Genomic DNA, 22,009 nt, shown 5'->3' on the forward strand with positions numbered 1-22,009 from the left:
TCCAACGTTGTTTCAGAGAACCGTCTTCACAACTACGTGTAACCACGTCAGCCCAGGACTTCCACATCCGGCTTCTTCACCTGTGGGATGGTCTGAGACTTCCGGACACCTGATGAAACTCTGGGTTTCCACCAAAAAATGTGTCAGAATCTGTCTCAGGGTAACGTATCTTTTTGCTCGTCGTCTTCACCAGGGTCTTGAACTGACTGCTCTTTGGTGTTGTAACCGACTTCAGAGGGCAATGCTCACCTTCGATGGCACGCTGGAGAAGTTTGCTCTTCACAGATTAATAACGGTTAACTGTATTGGGTATGGCATCCTGTTTGTGAGCGGTTTGCTTTTGTCAACGTTGTGAACAGAGTGCCCCATGGTGGCAGTGTTTTTAATTGTATATTAATTATTGTTTTTTACATACATTTATTTAACTAGGCAAGTCAGTTAAGAACAAATTCTAATTTACAATGAAAGCCTAGGAACCGTGGGTCAACTGCATTGTTCCAGGGTGTAATGACAGGTTTTTACCTTGTCAGCACGGGGATTTAATCCAGCAGCCTTTCGGCTACTGGCCCAACACTCTAACCGTTGTGGTATGGGCAGGCATAAGCTATGGACAACTAACAAATATTGGCAATTTGAGATCCTGTATGCCATTAATCCGCCCCGTTCACCTCATGTTTCAGCATGATAATGCATGGCCCTATGTCTCAAGGATCTGTACACATTTCCTGGAAGCTGAAAATGTCCCAGTTCTTCCATGGCCTGCATACTCACCAGACATGTCAGCCATTGAGCTTTCTTTGGGATATTCTGGAACGACATCTACAACAGTGTGTTCCAGTTCCCGCCAGTATCCAGCAACTTTGCACAGCCATTGAAGTGGAGTGGGACAACATTCCACAGGCCACAATCAACAGCCTGATCAACACTGCCGTGCTGTATGAGGCAAATTGTGGTCCCACCCGATACTGACTGCTTTTCTGATCCATGCCCCTACATTTTTAAAAAGTATCTGTGACCAACAGATGCATATCTGCATTCCCAGTCATAGGAAATCCATAGATTAGAGCCTAATGAATTTATTAAATTTGACTAACATCTAATATACATATACATTGACTAATTTACATGAACTGTAACTCAGTAAAATCTGAAATTGTTGCATGTTGAGTTTATATTTTAATTCAGTGTATTAGTATATACATTTCACAGAATATTTGAATTATACACTTTTTTTTAAAGACTACTTTTACAATATATTTGCTCTTGTATTTCACTTTTTTTTATCATCCACAAGAGGGCGTGAATGCACAAGTAAACGGTTATAGTCAACTCATCCATACAACCGTCTTTCAGCCTTTCTTTCAGCCTAAAATAGTTTTGGGGCTCCCAATGTGTGAGTTCAAGGGACAATCTGTGATTGGTACATACACTTTGGGAATCTTAAAGAATATAACTTGCAAATGCCTCGAGATTAGTTGCTGTTGCTGTCTTTTTTATTTGATTTTTTATTGTAAAATAATAAACATATTATAAAAAAAAAAAATAGATTAGTTGCCAATAGAGATTTTCATAATTCATTTTAAAATAAAGGTGTTGAAATGGACATTTCCTCTCTGTTTTATGAAGTATTTCTGAAAACACCTAGACAAAATAGAATGTTTCAGTGTTCAGTGTCCACTTTCACAGTGTGTGAGAAACAACTCAAAGCAAAGAGATCATGAAAGGGATCAATAGAGGACATTCACTACAGTATATTAAATGTCATGAATTAACCCCAAAAAAGATAAAATCATTTTACAGTACAATTTCCAGTTTTACTCTTCCCATCCAGTAATAAATATGTTTGTCATACATTCAAACACAATGAAATGTCAGTGACAAAAACATATTTGATCATGACTAAATGCATGGGATGTAAGGCTATGTGGTATTTACAGGCCCAGCTCTGAGGGGGGCGCTAAAAGACCAGGAACAATTCAGCTTCATGGCTTATCCTCGAAAACCAGTTACTGGTTAAAGTTTTTGATTGAATACTGTCTTCCTCATCGAGTCTCTGGTCTGTGGGATGATGTGTATACACACACACACACTCACACACACACACACGTCCCAGGAGGATGCTGAGTGAGAACAGTGTGGTGGTGAGGTACATAACACAACTCATATTGGGTTCCTATTTTCCCCTGGGCTTTATTAGAATATTGTGGTAATATCAATGTACTGCAGTCATACTGATACCATCTCTAAAGGCAGTACCAAGACAGTTGGCTTGTCATGTTCATTAGAATGTACTGCAGGCAGGATTCTAGCTCGCTGTAGTTACAGTGTGTATTCATTTCATAATTACAACACTTATTAATTTGACTCTATTTGTGGAAACGACTGTTGTTTTCTGTGAATCTATTTATATAACCGGTGACAGTGACACTGTTCTCATATTTACATACTGTCTCTGCAGTCTGTTGTCCAAGCCAGGTAAATGTGGTGAGGTGTAGTAATATAAGGTATTAGTCATTTGATCCTCTTTCATGGTTTTAAAATGACAAAATATCAACCAGTGTGTATGAACAATGCAACTACTAATACCTCTACCACTACCACTACCACTACTGTATCACCATGTCCTACAATACATTTTACAAATATTACTGTTTCTCACTGTTATTCTAGCATGACTCAACAAAAAGAGAGATGTGTGTCAGTGCATCAATGTCATGGTATTGTTGTCAGTGTAACAGATCTCAGTAATGTGTTGCATGGAGAAGACATGTTGAGCTCTAGAACCTTCATACTGAATAGTGTTTATTCCTCCTACTTCCATCAGTACACTCGTAACAACCTCATCATTACGAAACTTCTATTTGATCAAACAAGCAGCAAGTAAGCCGTTCAATTATTATTTTTCTTTTTTCTTATTGCCCTCCATACAAAACAGTGAAAACACCACATGATGGAGAAGACAGATTTTTGGGACATGTATCTGTCTCGTTTCAACTCTTCCTCTCTGGTTTCTTTCAGTCTTGCCCTCTTCATGTAGAGAGGATAGGTTAAGCCTGATACAGAGGCTATTCCTTTTGGGCTGTTGCCTGTGTATATTTTGTAAATCTAGGCTACTAACTTGATATTTTGTACTTTATGGTGTCTTCACCTACTCTCCCACAGAGAGAGAGCTCCTAAACCTACTCTCTCACAGAGAGAGAGCTCCTAAACCTACTCTCTCACAGAGAGAGATCTCCTAAACCTACTCTCTCACAGAGAGAGAGCTCCTAAACCTAGCTCCTAAACCTACTCTCTCACAGAGAGAGAGCTCCTAAACCTAGCTCCTAAACCTAGCTCCTAAACCTACTCTCTCACAGAGAGATAGCTCCTAAACCTACTCTCTCACAGAGAGAGAGCTCCTAAACCTACTCTCTCACAGAGAGAGAGCTCCTAAACCTACTCTCTTACAGAGAGAGAGCTCCTAAACCTACTCTCTCACAGAGAGCATGTCCCTATTCCACATACGTTTGTCACCTTTTTGACCGTACAAAACAAAGGTTGGACCAGGTCAGTTGTTTGTGTGTGTGGGGCTTTTTGTGTTTTACAGAGAGATGAATGGCAATGTTATTTTTGTATGCCGTATACTGTAGTTCACTTGTCATATTAATATCTCCTTTACATTTAATATATCACTCTGATAACTACTTTCCTGGGTTATTTCTTTGAACAGTTGGCAGTTTGTGCTGTAACGCAAGAACATTCACACACAGTTGACCTCCAAATAGCTCCTAAACCAAATGATAAATGTCACATGTGCCATGAAGTCAAACCTTTCCACCTTTCCTAGTAAAACTACAGATTCTACTGAAAATGTAAACATGACCGGGTATTGTAAATGCAATATTGACTTTTATCCAAAAACTCCTTCCTCAGATCTTGTCCACCCACAGAAAGACCACAGTGTTGCTGTGTCCACTCCTTTTACAGAAAGAGGAAGTTGACTTGAGATAAACAGGACATGCTAATTTATTCTGTAAATCTTTAAAGCATCTTTAGCTTTCTTATTCTGACTAAAAAACATTTGTGTCACAGCCACAGGAACTGTAGGGAACACTGGACACTAACTTTGGAATGCAATGTTCCAATTGCAACTCTCAACTTAATATAGAGTGTTATGTAGTAGGTAGTTTAGTGTTAACACACGGTTAGGCAATACACTCAGGCACAGGCTGAGGGCATGAGACGTGAAAAAACTACCTCAGCTCGCAGTCGGCTCAGTAGGAAAATAGTCTAGAGACGCTGCTGACACTGTTTGTGAGATGCCGGACAAAAGGCATTTTTTTTAACCGTCCAACGACTCCTGCCGTGTCACCCAAACAAACAAAAACGGTCCCTCAGAGAATGATCGAGTGCACAACTGATAGTCGCTTATAGATATGTCAGTTATGTGGCTAGCTGCCGGCTGAGACTGAGCTTCAGCTGTCTAATGAACAAGTCAACCACCAAACCCCTGGGAGGAGTTAGTTACTTAGCATGCTGACTGTGGTTTTGACATATTCTCCTAAGCAGCAGTGTGACAGTGAGAGGTGAGAAGAGCTGCGTGTGTATGAAGGGAGGGGGTGGCTGAAGATGTCCATTTCCTTTGTGGGCAGTGGCACAAATTAGGTTAGCTAGCTAGGCATGCATATATATATATATATATATATATCTCAGTATACAGAGAAAGCATTTTTGACCATTTTTTGACCATTTGACCATTCAGCATGAAAAACCCAGCAGCGTTAGAGTTCTTGAAACAAACTGGTGTGTCTGGCACATACTACCAGACCCCGTTCAAAGGTACTTAAATATTTAGTCTTGCCAGTTCACCCTCTGAATGGCACACATACACAACCCACGTCTCAATTGTCTCAAGGCTTAAAAATCCTTCTTTAACATGTCTTCTCTCCTTCATCTACACTGATTGAAGTGGATTTCACCTCGATTAACCTGCTCAGTCTATGTCACGGAAAGAGCAGGTGTCCTTAATGTTTTGTACACTCAGTGTATGTCTTCCTGTCTGTCTGTCTGTCTTTCCGTATCCATCTATCTGTTCATAGTGCAACATGAAACAAACATCTGCACATTCTGATGTCAAACCACAAGATCTGATCTCAGATCTCTATTCTGGTTCCATCCTCTTTCCTCCAATAAAGAGGTCGTAACTAATGTTACGGGAAACGTTCCCGCTGTTCTTAATGCCGGTCTGCACGTTCAAACTAAAACAATGTAACTAATAATGGCATCTTTATGTTTTCATTAATAAAATAATGATACAAATACTCTTTCAAAATGCCATTGTTTATTTGGTTATGGATCGATGATGAATTTGTCACGTTCTTTCAAAATCGAACCCAGAAGCAGAGCAGGACAAGGAGAGTAGGAAGAAGGTGAGTATTTATTTACAAGTGAATGTGAATGTGAATGGGTAGATATATCCAGGTGGCGTAGCGGGCAGCGGTGGTGAGTTGATGGGAGTAAATAGGTGGATCCAATGGGGTAGCGGAATCCTCCTCCGACCAGGCGGGAATGGGGTAATTGATCCGGGTGAGTAACTGAAGACAGAACAAACAGAGGTAAGTTCAAGGCAAGCAATACGTAAAAAACAACAAAACAAATTCTATCCAACTTGAGGCTGATACTATGGCACAACATACTGTTCATGGCTAACGATCCGGCAGGGAATGGATGTCAGGTCAGAGCTCTTGAAGGGGAGAGGTGATGATCAGGACAGGTGTGCAGATTACTGATGGGATACAGGTGCGGGTGAACATTGATCTCCCAACAAGCTAATTCGCCCGGCAACCAGACAGGGTGCGTTCCAGGACACCGGAAACACACTCCAGGACAGAAACACAGGCAAACACAGACTCAGGAAGCGGGATTCGTGACAGAATTACTATGGGAATAAATATCACTGAATTACAGAAATATTTAAACAGAGTTAATGAAGGTAAACAAATTGTTGCTTACTGGAGAATACTCTTTCAAACACACACGGTCACGTTGCACAGCGTCATTATGGCTATTAGCAGGTAGCTGGACAATAAACTTTCCTAGACGGAGGGTAGGGGGAGAATTCTATCGTCAAATGTATTTCTTAATTTGGTTGGCTGTATAACAACCGGCTGTGATTGCTGCCTGCCATCCAGGACCTCTACACCAGGCGGTGTCAGATGAAGGCCCTAAAAATTGTCAAAGACCCCAGCCACCCCAGTCATAGACTGTTCTCTATACTACCGCATGGCAAGCGGTACCGGAGTGCCAAGTCTAGGACAAAAAAAAAACTGTCATTTTACTGTTGTTTTAATTTCCTTACTTACCTATTGTTCGCCTAATACCTTTTTTTTGTACTATTGGTTCGAGCCTGTAAGTAAGCATTTCACTGTGACAAATAAACGTTGATTTGATTTGATTGGTTGCAATTTCACTTTAATCCACCAGAAAAGACAAAACAAATACAACAAAAAGTATTATTGTTATTATTACGTATCACATCCGACTGTGATTGGGAGTCCTTCAGGGTGGCGCACAATTGGCCCAGCGTTTCTCTCCCTCTAAAAACAGCAATTCATGGTTTGGCCTTTACAAATACTATTTTGGCATTTATTCAGATTACAATCGCTCATTTTTGGTTTTTTGAAAATGAAATAACCTCCAAAATATTGTTATATATTATCAAGTTGATGGCACAGTCATATACTGTAGCGGCACCTATATAAAGCTGAGAGGCTCACTCATTCATGGCTTTGGATGAAAATAAATAACCACCTACATTCTTTCTGATAGTCTTTAATAAAGAAATGTTTTGGTTATCCTGACCTTGACACCATGTAAAGTATTATAATAGCCCATTATAGGCTGTGTGCAGGACAATATACCTTTACCAACACCTCTCTGTATTTTGATACTTTGTGGATGGGGCCTCCCCAGTGGCGCAGCTGTCTAATCAAATCAAATCAAATGTTATTTGTCACATACACATGGTTAGCAGATGTGAATGTAGCGAAATGCTTGTGCTTCTAGTTCCGACAATGCAGTAATAACCAACGAGTAATCTAACCTAACAATTCCAAAACTACTACCTTATACACACAAGTGTAAAGAATATGTACATAAAGAATATGTACATAAAGATAAATGAATGAGTGATGGTACAGAACGGCATAGGCAAGATGCAGTAGATGGTATCGAGGACAGTATATACATATGAGATGAGTAATGTAGGGTATGTAAACATTATATTAAGTAGCATTGTTTGAAGTGGCTAGTGATACATTTTTAGATCAATTTCTATCAATTTCCATTATTAAATTGGCTGGAGTTGAGTCAGTATGTTGGAAGCAGCCACTCAATGTTAGTGGTGGCTGTTTAACAGTCTGATGGCCTTGAGATAGAAGCTGTTTTTCAGTCTCTCGGTCCCTGCTTTGGTGCACCTGTACTGACCTCACTTTCTGGATGATAGCGGGGTGAACAGGCAGTGGCTCGGGTGGTTGTTGTCCTTGATGACCTTTATGGCCTTCCTGTGACATCGGGTGGTGTAGGTGTCCTGGAGGGCAGGTAATTTGCCCCCGGTGATGCGTTGTGCAGACCTCACTACCCTCTGGAGAGCCTTACGGTTGTGGGAGGAGCAGTTGCCGTACCAGGCGGTGATACAGCACGACAGGATGCTCTCAATTGTGCATCTGAAGAAGTTTGTGAGTGCTTTTGGTGACAAGCCACATTTCTTCAGCCTCCTGAGGTTGAAGGGGCGCTGCTGCGCCTTCTTCACCACTCTGTCTGTGTGGGTGGACCAATTCAGTTTGTCCGTGATGTGTACGCCGAGGAACTTAAAACTTACTACCCTCTCCACCGCATCGCAATGCAAAATGCGTTGCTACAGATACCCGTGCCGGTCTCCACCGGGAGACCCATGAGGCAGCTTTTGGTTTTAATTTAGAATCCTCCAATCCTCTATATGTAATTATTGGCGGAGAGTCACGTCATATTTTTCGATACACTGTAGGCCTTCCGTAGGCTACATGAGTCTCACTAGTGTTGAGTAATGTGCTGTTAAAAGTGGTCTGTATTATTTATTTAAATTGATTCCCAATAGGATTTGAAGCAATAGCAAAAACTATTTTAGCATCGTTTCGCCATTCTCTGATACAAGCAAGGGGACTGTTCTTGATAAATCAATGAGATTTTTATGTTGACTGAAAGGACCAGATACACACACACATGAAAAATACATTATCCTGATACACATCTCATAAACAACACACTAACAAATACATATCTATGTAGACAGTTTTTAACTAAATGTGTCCCTCAGAACCATCTGAGTAATGAATAAGTTAGCTAGCTGACTGTGGTTTTGACACATGCTATTACTGAGCAGTAGTGTGTGTGTGAAGAGAGAGGGTGAGGAGAGGGAAAGAGGTGGGGGTGAAGATGTCTAAGTGGAACAACTGAGGTTAGCACCCTAGGCTTGAAGGGAGGCCTATAGTCAGTATCTATCTAGCTATCTATCTGTGCATTGTGGGTGGAGAGATGAAACAACCATCTGCACATTCTGATATCAAACTACAAGCTCTGATCTCATCTCAGGTATCTATTCTCATTTCACCCTCCTTTTATCCAATAAAGAGGAAGGAACCAGTGTGAGTCCATGTAGCGAATCACAAGACGTTTGTCAGAAAATAAACTCGCAAGCAACTGTTACTCTTTTTTTTCACAGTCTTTGTACATTTCTGTAGAATGCTTCTCTCTATTTCTCTGTGTGACGGTAAAGAGGCGTGAACTAATCGATCTGTCATCATATAGGAAGTAGAGGGGTTTGTCAGAAGAACTGTAGTTCAGAGTTCCAGCAGGACAGAATGGAGTCCACCTTGATCTGTGTGTTACTCTGTAAGTACTGAGTGAGTGTGTTTGTGTATGAACAATAATTACCTGATTAATTAACTAAGCCTTTGATGGAAATAAGGATTAAGACAATCATGTAAATTAAGACAGTTTCATGTTTTAGCTTTTTAGTGTGTTTTGTACCTTATTGATAAAACAGTGCAAATACTTATTAGTAAATTACACTAAAGTTGGATAGCAGCAAATATGGTGTAGGTCTACAGATGAAGGATCTTAATTTGGTCACTCTTTTGTTGCTAAGAATTGTCATTAACCACAGGAAATGCAGATTTTAACAGTATTGCACTTTTCATGTCGCCTAATTTTGGCCAGCTAATATCCTAACCACCAATCAAGCAACATGTTGGACTAAATGTTTAAATCTGGTTGCTGCAGGATTATTTTGCTGTGAACATATAGTTTAATTTAAGATCATATATCTGTATATGAGGTGGGGGTGGATGACCACCCTACACTGAAGTAGCATCTCTATGAGAACCTGAGCTTGTAGAGCAGATGGTGTGGTGGTGTGGTGAGCATTTAACCAGGTCACCACTCAGGAAATAAAGAGTAGCTCTAACTCAGTGGTTACTAAATGTGCTGTCAATGACGATGAATGCAAAATGCTATATTTGTTGGATGTGTTCTAGTATCAAGTTGTGAATATTGTAAATGGTTGAGAGTTCCGCCTCTACAGATATAGTAAACTGTACTAAGAGATTGATGCGTGTTGACAAGCTATACCTCATGGTGCTATGGACAAAAGAGACTATCAAGACTGAAGACTAACAATGCTATTCATAAGGTTGTCTTCAGCTAACGTGGTACTATCTAGCTAGGCTATTAACCAACTAGGTGAACACTAGCTAGCTAGCACCAAAAGCTCACGGCTAATCATCGAATTGCACACGGTTCAGCAATGCTTTTCCCCCAAAGTTATTATGGGCCCTGTACCCCATGGAAAACAAACATTCTCAGGCAGCTCTCGATCAAGTCCAGTGAGTTTTGTAAGGTTTTACTGAGTAACGGCCTGTGCTGAGTTTAAGCCACACTCCTAGTCCTCACGGCTAATGAAAGCTAGCTAACCGCCGTCTGGGTATAGCCATTTTAGCCGTTGTATTTAGTTCGCCTTGCATTGAGTTGCTTTGTGCCTACTAACTGAACCAGACCCACTTTGTGGGGATTCGGTCCACTTGAGTTATTTTGCTTCAAGTGCTTGTTTGATGTCACCTCTTTGACGCCACTACCTCTGGTGAGCACGAGTCACCTGGCACCTGATGCACACTAATTACTGTCTACTATTACCAGTTGTGATTTAGGCATGTAAATATTGGTGGGGCCCCAAAAAAAGTGGGATGCATGCCAGCAAATCCACTACACAACACAACACTAAACAATACATTAATTGCACTATAACGGTGACAAACGTACCCCACAAACTGTTAGGGCCAAAAATAAAGCTGTCCCAACAGCAGAGTCACAACAGCAGTCACAACACCTTACCACTGCTACACCTGGCTATCAGCGTAGCCTTGTCTGGCAGCGAAATAGTTCATTCAGCCTCATTTACTGCCTTTTAAAAAAACATAGCTGATATGGCTTACTTGCTTAAACAAATGGTGTCTACTGACAATTGAGATTTATGAACTATAGCATAAGGGGACGACAAGTGGATAAGAGGCAATCCGCAATTTCGATTAAGACATTAATGAGTGAGCTAAGATGGACGTAGTCTATATAACTATTTGTTCAGCACTTTTGAAATATAGTGACAGAATTCAGAACATGAGCCGTACATACAGTGTTCTCCCTGTACACCAAGTCAGAACCGTAGGACAAATAAAGGGGGCATATTAGCAGACAATGAAAGCTCTTACAATATTCGATGATTACATTTCTCAAAAACAGGTTATAGGCTACATGTGCACCACCAAGTCACAACAGTAGATGAAATTAAGAGGTGAAAATGGACCACATTATTAGGGTGATCCACATGTTCTTCAAACAGCTTACTACACAACATACACTTAGTATTACTTTCTTAGCTACAGTATACATATATCCCTGTCATATTACATAATTTATGCAGCAGCATACAATGCATTTTTGGACTCACCTTGTTGTGCTGTGTTCACTTGAACAGGAAGCTGGCGTGGCGGTCCTTCGTGGACAAATTTTGTCATCAATCTTTGTCATCAAAGTCTGGCATTCTCTGGATTTATGGTGCTTTCAAGACAACTGGGAACTCTGGAAAAAAAAGGTTGAATAATGATGACATCAGTGATCTTCGAGTCGTAGCTCTAGAAAGAGGCCAGAGTTGGATGAAAGTTCAAAACGTATAGTCCCAGTCGTAGCTTGATTTTCCAGTGTTCCCAATTGTCTTAAACTCACTATAGTCAGATTTTGCAGTTCTGAGTTAACAGTTGCTCTGATCAAGGCACAAATCATGCTTCATTGACAGCATGGCCACTGTTGATTGTTTATCATTTTAAACTAGGGAAATAGACCCCTAGTCTTAGACTTGGGACCACACAGCCACTCCCCTGAGTAGCAGGCTAATGATTGCTTTGCAATGCAGGCAGATAAATTTGCGATTTTCAACTTGTGTAATGTTTATCTCCAAAGGCCGATGAGCACCGGCACGTTTTATCTATAATTTCTCTTCATTATTTCTCTTCAGATGACAAGGATTAAAAAGGATATGCCAGTAGATTGTCAAGTTGATTCATGATGATGACTGCTACCTAAGATTTTGAAAGGATTAGTCCAATCAAAGCTACTGTACATGATTTGACGTCATTTTATCTGTGTCCAATGACCTTGAAGCTTCTTGGATGGGCAGTTCTAATGTATCTCTATGGCAGCACCCAAGGGGCTAGAATTTTAGAGCTCTATCCTTAGACTTGGTGGTGAAGTAGTGTCCTTGAGTGACAGAACACTGAGCCAATCACAGTGCAACGCTCCGTATTTTCTGCTGGCTTGCCCCACCACCACAGAAAGCACTGAGCTAGGCTGAAATATGCAGCCAACAAGTCCAACAAGAGTGGATACAAATTCATAGCTTTAACTAAATATGACAAAGCTAAGACAATGTTGAGAAATGTAGTAAAGTAATGACTTCTCAAATAAGTTACGCTAAACGTTATTTTGGCTGACAATGTGTTGGCTACGCTATGGTTACGAACCACATAGCATATCATAGCACGTCTGTATATTGCGCTGTAACGTACAATTGACCTTATTTTAGTGCCCAAAAAAAGTCATACTTCCAGGTCAAAAGTAATATGAATATCATTGTAAAGTACAATTTCTCCCTGTCCAGCAAAATCAATGATGAGACCTTCATGCCGCCCGGCTCTGCGTAATTAAAGAAGGCAATGAGCTCTGTCGAGTCTTTTTAAAAATAGCGGCTGGGGAAGCGAAACCTAGTGAAAGGGAAGGGGGAGATAAGCCATGTGGGAAAATAGCTTTTTCACCCGATCTGTCCAACTTATCATCTCTAAAATGTAAATAAAACACTATAAAGAGTTTGTATGTGTCATTGCATACCTATTTGAAGATTTGTGTTGAATTTGAATAGGGCTTTTAGGGCGGCGCTAAAGTTATCTTCAGAAGTAAACAGCTGCTGTCGCGGCTTTTGAGAGTCATGACGGCTTGCAATGATGATGTAAAAATTAATGCATGCAGTTGTACAATTGACTAGATTTCCCCTACCCTGTCCCTTTCTTGTTTTTAATGCGTGCTGTACATTACATAATGACACGTCACAATTTAACAGCGTCTGAGGGCTCAGTAATTTCAACTTTTCTCCAAAACGATCGGGCCATTACCATGTCAATCAACGCTTGGATAGAAACACACCCCAGATGTTGATGCCAACACAGTTGCTACAGTCCCATTAGTTTTCATTGCAGTCTCATTTGAATGTAGCCTCGCAAATTTGTTCAGAATGGGGTTAGTCAACAGTAGGTGACAGCATGTTAGCTAGCTAACAAACTTGTCTACATGCTATCTACCTAAATACCCAACATTTATTGACTTGATTATTCACATCATTCTTAGCTAAGTGGTATAGTCTTTGTGCGTTCTCAATGAACATAAATTAGCTCAGGCTATCTACTCTAATTTTAGAGCACTCTGGTCTGAGTGTGCCAGAGTGCAGAATATTTGGTGAATTTGCGAATGCTTAACACCCGTTGAATATGGCCGGTGTCAGAAAACATTGGCAAAAAAGTCTCATTAAATTGTTGCCAGCAACACAGTTACAGTCACCAATGCTCTGGATAACATGAAAACAGCCTAACCAGCTCTGCTGTGGTGAGTAAAATGGTCAGAGTAAAGTGTTCTCTCATTTGTGCCTGGAAGTAGCTAGCCAGTTAGCTTGTGATGTGGGCTTCACTGCTGTTGTGATGGTCAGAACGCTCAGATCAACCCTAGTCCTCTGCCAGTGTGCACTCTGAACGCTCTGACTTTCAGCATCAACTTCCTGTAGACAGGCATGGTGCTACGCTAGTATGCTCAACTGAAAGGATACCGTTCGTTTACAGTATACTTACATGGCTAAATAGTAAACTCAGCAAAAAAAAGAAACGTCAATTTTTCAGGACCCTGTCTTTCAAAGACAATTCATAAAAATCCAAATACCTTTACAGATCTTCATTGTAAAGGGTTTAAACACTGTTTTCCATGCTTGTTCAATGAACCAAAAACAATTAATGAACATGTACCTGTGGAACGGTTGTTAAGACACTAAGAGTTTACAGATGGTAGGCAATAAGGAGGCCTTTCTACTGACTCTGAAAAACACCAAAAGAAAGATGCCCAGGGTCCCTGCTCATCTGCGTGAATGTGCCTTAGGCATGCTGCAAGAAGGCATGAGGACTGCAGATGTGGCCAGGGCAATAAATTGCAATGTCCGTACTGTGAGACGCCTAAGACAGCGCTACAGGGAGACAGGACGGACGGTGGATCGTCAGACCACGTGTAACAACATCTGCACAGGATCTGTACATCTGAACATTACACCTGCGGGACAGGTACATGATGGCAACAACAACTGACAGAGTTACACCAGGAACGCACAATCCCTCCATCAGTGCTCAGACTGTCCGCAATAGGCTGAGAGAGGCTGGACTGAGGGATTGTAGGCCTGTTGTAAGGCAGGTCCTTACCAGACATCACCGGCAACAACGTTGCCTATGGGCACAAACCCACCATCGCTGGACCAGACAGGACTGGAAAAAGTTATCTTCACTGACAAGTTGCGGTTTTGTCTCACCAGGGGTGATGGTCGGATTCGCGTTTATCGTCGAAGGAATGAGCTTTACACCGAGGCCTGTACTCTGGAGCGGGATCGATTTGGAGGTGGACGGTCAGTCATGGTCTGGTGCGGTGTGTCACAGCATCATCGGACTGAGCTTAATGTTATTGCAGGCGATCTCAATGCTGTGTATTACAGGGAAGACATCCTCCTCCCTCATATGGTACCCTTCCTGCAGGCTCATCCTGACATGTCCCTCCAGCATGACAATGCCACCAGCCATACTGCTCATTCTGTGCGTGATTTCCTGCAAGACAGGAATGTGAGTGTTCTGCCATGGCCAACTATGAGCCCGAATCTCAATCCCATTGAGCACGTCTGGGACCTGTTGGATCGGAGTGTGAGGGCTAGGGTCATTCCCCCCCAGAAATGTCCGGGAACTTGCAGGTGCCTTGGTGGAAAAGTAGGGTAACATCTCACAGCAAGAACTGGCAAATCTGGTGCAGTCCATGAGGAGGAGATGCACTGCAGTACTTAATGCAGCTATTGGCCACACCAGATACTGACTGTGACTTTGGATTTGGACTCCCCCCCCTTTGTTCATGGACACATTCCATTTCTGTTAGTCACATGTCTGTGGAACTTGTTCAGTTTATGTCTGTTGTTGCATCTTGTTATGGTCATATAAATATTTACACTTTATTAAGTTTTCTGAAAATAAATGCAGTTGACAGTAAGAGGACGTTTCTTTTTTTGCTGAGTTTATATAGTATGTAGTATATACTCATTAAGTATGTACTCTACAGTATGTTAGTATGGGTTTTCAGACACAGCCCATGTTTGTATGCAGCTTTATTAACTGAATGATATATTTTTTACAATGTTTGCAAACTGATATATGATATTAATGCCAAAATTACATGCAAAACAAACAAAAAATGTGAGGCTCATAACAGGTTCTGCCCCACATTGTTAGGCCTGTCCAGTACTTAAAAAATATCCTCTCCTGTTGTCCTGGTTTCCAGTGGTTTGCAGAAGTGGATGTCTTCTTTAATTGACCCCCCCATAACCGTAACAGACATAAGACCAGGAGCTGTGCCAGGCCCGCCACATCTGTTGACTCATCCAGCTGTAACGTAGAATGTAGAATTACTGATGCTAGCATTGGATGTGCTCGTAGAAGCAGAACAATGTGTCGTCGACAGGTGCAGGTGTAGTACTGTTCGTAGATATACTACCAGTATAGCTGCTATGTGTCTCTGGATGTGGGCCTTACTTTAACCATTTATCAATGTCAAACAGAATGAGCAGCAGCTACGTTTGTCTACATATGCCCACGAGAGAGTAAATGTTCATGTGGATGTGGATGTTATGTGGACTCGGATGTTAATTATTTGACTAGGCTACCTGTATTTGACATTGTGTTGTTATTTCGCTGAACACTAGATGGTTTCATTTAATTTTTGGCAGTGAAATGAGGCTACACAGTCAAAAAACACCTCACCCAAATGTATAGCCCGTTGGACAACATAAATGGACTGTTTGAAAATGTGAAGAAAAATCCCCAAAAAATTGGGCGTACCCACGACGACATTGTGCGTATCCCTGTTTGGGAATACCTGGTTAACACTTTGTTCAGTCACCTGATGTTTTAAAGAGACAGTGTACAATTTTCAATGTAATGCAACTCAATAGGAAAATAGTGTTTTTACACAATGTAGAATCCTAATATTCCAGAAAGTATTGCAATTTCAATGACAGGTATTCATATACACATTTTAGCTTTTATAATAAACCAATGCCTTTACAGTGTTACATATTAGTTTCCAGGGCACAATATGTGCTTCAAAAGTAGCTGGAATTCATATATGAGCTGTATATCAATCAATATAACACACTATTTTCTGGTGCTCCTAACTTTTTGAGAGCACCAGTGTTACCTGCATGCTATTGTCACGAAGGGTTAATACTGTACCATAGCGAACAAAGAAATGGTCTATCCTCTATCAAGGCACAAGGCGAGACCCAGATGCAGACACAGGAGGCAGATGGTTGGAGTCTTACAATGTTTAATAATCCAAGGGGTAGGCAAGAGAATGGTCGTGGACAGGCTAAAGGTCAAAACCAGATCAGAGTCCAGGAGGTACAGAGTGGCAGACAGGCTTGTGGTCAAGGCAGGCAGAATAGTCAGGCAGGCGGGTACAGAGTCCAGAAACAGGTAAGGGTCAAAACCGGGAGGACTAGAAAAAGGAGAATAGCAAAAGGAGTGCGGGAAAACCACGCTGGTTGACTTGACTAAACATACAAGATGACGTGGCACAGAGAGACAGGAAACACAGGGATAAATACACCAGGGATAATAAGCGACACCTGGAGAGGGTGGAGACAATCACAGGAACAGGTGAAACAGATCAGGGCGTGACAATCCTCACCTGGATGCTTTATCCCTCGGGGCAGAGCCGGGGAGAAAAGTTAAAGAAAAGAGAAAAGTAAGAAGGGAAAGAGACAAGCTATTGGAGAAGAGTGGCTCTTAAGTACACTCTCTGTTTTATTCTTGTTGACTTTCTCTTGGAGAAGAGTGGCTCTTAAGGACACTCTCTGTTTTACACTTGTTGACTTTCTCTTGGAGAAGAGTGTCAGCCCCGTATGTACACTCTCTGTTTTATTCTTGTTGACTCTCTCTTGGAGAAGAGTGTCAGCCCCGTATGTACACTCTCTGTTTTATTCTTGTTGACTCTCTCTTGGAGAAGAGTGTCAGCCCCGTATGTACACTCTCTGTTTTACACTTGTTGACTTTCTCTTGGAGAAGAGTGGCTCTTAAGTACACTCTCTGTTTTACACTTGTTGACTTTCTCTTGGAGAAGAGTGTCATCTCCTTATGTACACTCTCTGTTTTACACTTGTTGACTTTCTCTTGGAGAAGAGTGGCTCTTAAGTACACTCTCTGTTTTACACTTGTTGACTTTCTCTTGGAGAAGAGTGTCTGCCCCGTATGGACACTCTCTGTTTTAGTGTTGACTTTCTCTTGGAGAAGAGTGTTATCTCCTTATGTACACTCTCTGTTTTACACTTGTTGACTTTCTCTTGGAGAAAGGTCCTTTAGTGAAAGACAGTGCAACAGTTTATCCACAGCTGTTGTGTTGTCTCTAAAGACACACGCGTGCATGCGTGCATGCATGTGTGTGTGTATGTGCGGGTGGATGCATGTAACTGTGTACACGTGTGTGTTTGTTAAGTGGGGGGGTGGCTGGGGGGCTGAAGTTGTTAAATTTACTTGGTGATCAGTGGAACAACTGAAATTAGTTGGTAGGCTTGAAACCTGACAACTTAGCAAAGGGCCTATAAGCATCTGTTCTATTCTCGTTCCATCCTCCTTTCCTCCAGTAAAGAAGAAGGAACCAGTGTGACATCATGCAGTGTGGGGCCATACAGAGAAGTTGGTCAGAAAATAAACACGCCTTTAAACACTGCTGTTTTATCTCACAGTCTTTGTTCATTTCTGTAGAATGCTTTTCTCTCTATTCCTCTGTGTGATGGTAAAGAGGCGTGAACTAGAGGTCAACCGATTCATGATTTTTCAACGCCGATACCAATTATTGGAGGACCCAAAAAGAGTCGATACCGATTAATCGGATGATTTTTTTATTTATTTATTTGTAATAATGACAGTTACAACAATACTGAATGAACACTTATTTTAACTTAATATAATACATCAATACAAACAATTTAGCCTCAAATAAATAATGAAACATGTTCAATTTGGTTTAAATAATGCTAAAACAAAGTGTTGGAGAAGAAAGTAAAAGTGCAATATGTGCCATGTAATAAAGCTAACGTTAAGTTACTTGCTCAGAACATGAGAACATATGGTGGTGGTTTCTTTTAACATGAGTCTTCAATATTCCCAGGTAACAAGTTTTAGGTTGTAGTTATTATAGGAATTATAGGACTATTTCTCTCTCTACCGTTTGTATTTAATTAACCTTTGACTATTGGATGTTCTTATAGGCACTTTAGTATTGTCAGTGTAACAGTATAGCTTCCGTCCCTCTCCTCGCTCGAACCAGGAACACATCGACAACAGCCACCCTCGAAGTAGCGTTACCCATCCAGAACAAGGGGAACAACCACCCCAAGTCTCAGAGCGAGTGACGTCTGAAACACTATTAGCGCCCCCCCCCCCCCACGCTAACTAGCTAGCCATTTCACATCGGTTACACCAGCCTAATCTCGGGAGTTGATAGGCTTGAAGTCATAAACAGCTCAATGCTTGAAGCACAGCGAAGAGCTGCTGGCAAAACGCAGTAAAGTGCTGTTTGAATGAATGCTTATGAGCCTGCTGGTGCCTACCATCGCTCAGTCAGACTGCTCTATCAAATCTTAGACTTAGTTATAACATAACACACAGAAATACGAGCCTTAGGTCATTAATATGGTCAAATCCGGAAACTATCATCTCGAAAACAAGATGTTTATTCTTTCAGTGAAATACGGAACCGTTCCGTATTTGATCTAACGGTGGCATCCATAAGTCTAAATATTCCTGTTACATTGCACAACCTTCAATGTTATGTCATAATTACGTAGAATTCTGGCAAATTAGGCAGCCCAAACTGCTGCATATACACTGACTCTGTGTGCAATGAACGCAAGAGAAGTGACACAATTTCACCTGGTTAATATCGCCTGCTGACCTGGATTTCTTTTAGCTAAATATGCAGGTTTAAAAATATATACTTCTGTGTATTGATTTTAAGAAAGGCATTGATGTTTATGGTTCGGTACACATTGGAGCAACGACAGTCCTTTTTCACGAATACGCACCGCATCGATTATATGCATCGCAGGACACGCTAGATAAACTAGTAATATCATCAACAATGTGTAGTTAACTAGTGATTATGATTGATTGATTTTTTTAATAAGATAAGTTTAATGCTAGCTAGCAACTTACCTTGGCTTACTGCATTTGCGTAACAGGCAGGCTCCTCGTGTTGTGCAATGTAAAGCAGGTGGTTAGAGCGTTGAACTAGTTAACTGTAAGGTTGCAAGATTGAATCCCAGAGCTGACAAGGTAAAAATCTGTCGGTCTGCCCCTGAACAAGGCAGTTAACCCACCGTTCCTAGGCCGTCATTGAAAATAAGAATGTGTTAAATAATGCCTAGTTAAATAAATTAAGGTGTAAAAAAAATATATTTAAAAAAATTTGCCAAATCGGTGTCCAAAAATACAGATTTCCGATTGTTACTTGAAATCGGCCATAATTAATCGGCCATTCCGATTAATCGGTCGACATCTAGCGTGAACTAATCATCATATAGGAAGTAGAGGGGTTTGTCAGAAGAACTGTAGTTCAGAGATCATCGTCAGGACAGAATGGAGCACACCTTGCCTGCAGCAAAAGCCTCTATCCCGTCCTCTGGCTAGGCAGAGTACTTTAGGATTTTAGTCACTTCGGTGTAACAAGGGCCTTGCCGTGCGGCCCCACCAACCCTTCCATGTATTCGTAATGGCCCTTCGCGTGAGTTGGGTTTGTTCCTTCGTTAACGTTGTCACTCCCTTATTTCCCGGTCTAGTATGGGGCCTTGGGTAGATGAGGACTTTATTACTTTATGTTTATAGACTCTTCCTATACTCCCTTACCTTGTGTCTTCCTCTCTATATATCAATACCTAATAACTTATTTTCTGTTAGTTATTATGCTCGTCAGCTAGTAGTCACTTGGAAACTAGTATTGCTATATGTATTTGACTTTCCCAAAGATATATTATTGTCCACACAATGAAATATTCTTTAGTGCAGTCACTTTAACCTATAACCAGGGTCACTTTCTGTTCAGTGAGAGTGTCAAAGGCCTTTGCTCTCCAGATCGTTAATCTGGCCCAGTTGTCAAAGTTTCAAGCTTTTATTAAGTCACTCTGTTTTTGTCTTTATACACATTATTACAATTCAATGGTTCTACAGTACCAATACATCAATAATGCTCAATCAATCCTTAATGCGCTATGCTATGCCAAATAATATTGCAAATATAATTCGCTTAACACACTTCTTATAACTCTTAAACAAAGCAAATAGCCATATATTTACCTTAAAGCTCTATTCCCTTGGTCCTTCCCGAAACTGCTCTTTATAAGAGTACTAATATTTTCGCAGCCTCCGCTGTTTATAATACTATAATTTATTATTTAGTCTGAATTTCCTATGGTTACACTTTTTACTGCCTACTGTTTAGATATTGATTCCCTTTTATCGACCCTTGGCTACTACGAGGCTTACTTATTTCTGGGCTTTTTCAAACTTGCCAAACTGCAATTGTCAATGACACACGAAAGATGGAACTTGCTGCTCCCAAGAGTTCTCTACGCCTCGCGCTGTTGACGGGTGAAGTTCTCTCTTTCACAACTTTGTTCTCTTATTCTTTTTAAGTGGTGTGAGCTTCCAGTGTACAACACAATTCTTAAGATATACCAGTCAATAGTTTGCTCGTGCCTTGATGTCAAAGTAGGCAATACAAACAGAGTATAGTATAGAGTATAGAATCTGATGATTCTCTATGATGTCCAAATCATATGGGTTGAGGATCATGCCTAGGCACTGATCTCTCCTCCTTTTATACCTCTTTTAGACACTCAGTTAGGGGGAAGATGTTCGGGAGTGCAATCTATCTTAACACAGTGTGCCATTACATTATGTCCTTGCCACTTTTCTTTGCCGCGTGCTCAAGATTATGTAGCACTTAGTCCAATGTTAGTTCCTTCAGCACTGATGCCCATAAGTATTCTTCCGTTGGGGGCGTTGGTTTGGTAGGTCTGTTCATACCACTCCTCCTCAGTCTTCCTGTAGGTTGGTTCATGTTTAATGCCCAGTACTTGTAGTTCCGGTGCATTTGGCTCCCTCTGCTGGTCGCATGCTGTTGTGGCAGTTTCTTATTTTATTCCCCAGTCAATAGTTGTTCTTAGAGCCTATAAATGTGGCTCTGGATCTGGACTGGGCACTGAGGGAGGGGTCTGATCTTTTTGGGCTTTTGCCACATGAGTGAGTGTGTTTGTGTGTGAACACTAATAAACGGATATAGTAAGCCTTAGATTGAAAAATAAATAATACATTCATGTAAATTAAGATTGTTTCATGCTTTTTTGTGTTTTATACCTTATTGATAAAACAGTTTAAATGCTCATTAGTAAATGGTACTAAATTAGGATTGCAGGACATGGTGAGTCAGTGGCCATTTAAACTACCACAAAACGTCCACGCTGCCACTTGTTGTAAACGGATGAAGAACAGGGCTAGGGGAATTAATGTACATTGTTTGTTTACACTGACATTGTTAACAAACATTGTCATAAAATAACAGTATATTTTGTGCTATGATGGGATGTGACAGTTGTGACAACCTGAATTTCACATGATCTTATGAGAAGTTACTGTGATAACATGTGACAACATCTAAAAGCAACATAAGATCAAATTAAACTACACAAGTGAAAATATTTGACAACATGTGAAAACATGATCTCATGTGAAGTAAATGTGACATGGAGATGCAACATTTCAACATGTAAAATGAAACTACACATGACAACATTTTCACATGTAAAATAGCAAATTAGATTTTCACATGTGAAAGTTGTGCAATTCACGGTTACTAGTCCAACGCTCTAACCACTAGTCTACGCTGCCATACCAGGCTGTGATGCAGCCCGACAGTATGCTCTCGATGGTGTTCCTGTAGAATACTGTGAGGGCATTCAGGAACCGGACAAATTGAATCAGCCACATGAGGTTAAAGAGTCGATGTTGTGTGTTATTCACCACGGTGTCCGTGTAGCTTTACCATTTAA

Source organism: Oncorhynchus clarkii, chromosome 9 (genome assembly GCF_045791955.1).
Source record: "Oncorhynchus clarkii lewisi isolate Uvic-CL-2024 chromosome 9, UVic_Ocla_1.0, whole genome shotgun sequence".
NCBI classification, from domain to species: domain Eukaryota; kingdom Metazoa; phylum Chordata; class Actinopteri; order Salmoniformes; family Salmonidae; genus Oncorhynchus; species Oncorhynchus clarkii.